Source organism: Anopheles marshallii (genome assembly GCF_943734725.1).
Source record: "Anopheles marshallii chromosome X unlocalized genomic scaffold, idAnoMarsDA_429_01 X_unloc_23, whole genome shotgun sequence".
Classification (NCBI taxonomy): domain Eukaryota; kingdom Metazoa; phylum Arthropoda; class Insecta; order Diptera; family Culicidae; genus Anopheles; species Anopheles marshallii.
In genome coordinates this window covers 224,331-225,618 of record NW_026525813.1, presented here as the reverse complement: position 1 = coordinate 225,618, position 1,288 = coordinate 224,331, and positions in this window count along the sequence as shown.

Genomic DNA, 1,288 nt, shown 5'->3' with positions numbered 1-1,288 from the left:
AATCATTTTTTCATAAACTCACCAAAACATCGCTTTTAAGCCCCTAAAACAATGAAAAGTGCATTCCAAGATCGATTTCAGAAACTGTTCTGCAAACCATAATTTCATTGTTACCAATAAAACTTGCATGCAACTTCCTATTAAAACTTGACTTTGACTAATCATTTTTTCATAAACTTACCAAAATATCGTTGTTAAGCCCCCAAAACAATGAAAAGTGCATTCCAATATCGATTTCAGAAACTGTTCTGCAAACCATAATTTCATTGTTACTAATAAAACTTGCATGCAACTGCCTATTGAAACTTGACTTTGACTAATCATTTTATTCATAAACTCACCAAAACATCGCTTTTAAGCCCCCAAAATAATGAAAAGTGCATTCCAAGATCGATTGCAGAAACTGTTCTGCAAACCATAATTTCATTGTTACCAATAAAACTTGCATGCAACTTCCTATTAAAACTTGACTTTGACTAATCATTTTTTCATAAACTTACCAAAATATCGTTGTTAAGCCCCCAAAACAATGAAAAGTGCATTCCAAGATCGATTTCAGAAACTGTTCTGCAAACCATAATTTCATTGTTACTAATAAAACTTGCATGCAACTGCCTATTAAAACTTGACTTTGACAAATCATGTTTCCATAAACTCACCAAAACATCATTTTTAAGCCCCTAAAACAATGAAAAGTGCATTCCAAGATCGATTTCAGAAACTTTTCTGCAAACCAAAATTTCATTGTTACTAATAAAACTTGCATGCAACTGCCAATTAAAACTTGACTTTGACTAATCATTTTGTCATAAAATCACCAAAACATCATTTTTAAACCCCTAAAACAATGAAAAGTGCATTCCAAGATCGATTTCAGAAACTGTTCTGCAAACCATAATTTCATTGTTACCAATAAAACTTGCATGCAACTTCCTATTAAAACTTGACTTTGACTAATCATTTTTTCATAAACTTACCAAAATATCGTTGTTAAGCCCCCAAAACAATGAAAAGTGCATTCCAATATCGATTTCAGAAACTGTTCTGCAAACCATAATTTCATTGTTACTAATAAAACTTGCATGCAACTGCCTATTGAAACTTGACTTTGACTAATCATTTTATTCATAAACTCACCAAAACATCGCTTTTAAGCCCCCAAAATAATGAAAAGTGCATTCCAAGATCGATTTCTAAAACTTTTCTGCAAACCAAAATTTCATTGTTACTAATAAAATTTGCATGCAACTGCCAATTAAAACTTGACTTTGACTAATCATTTTGTCAT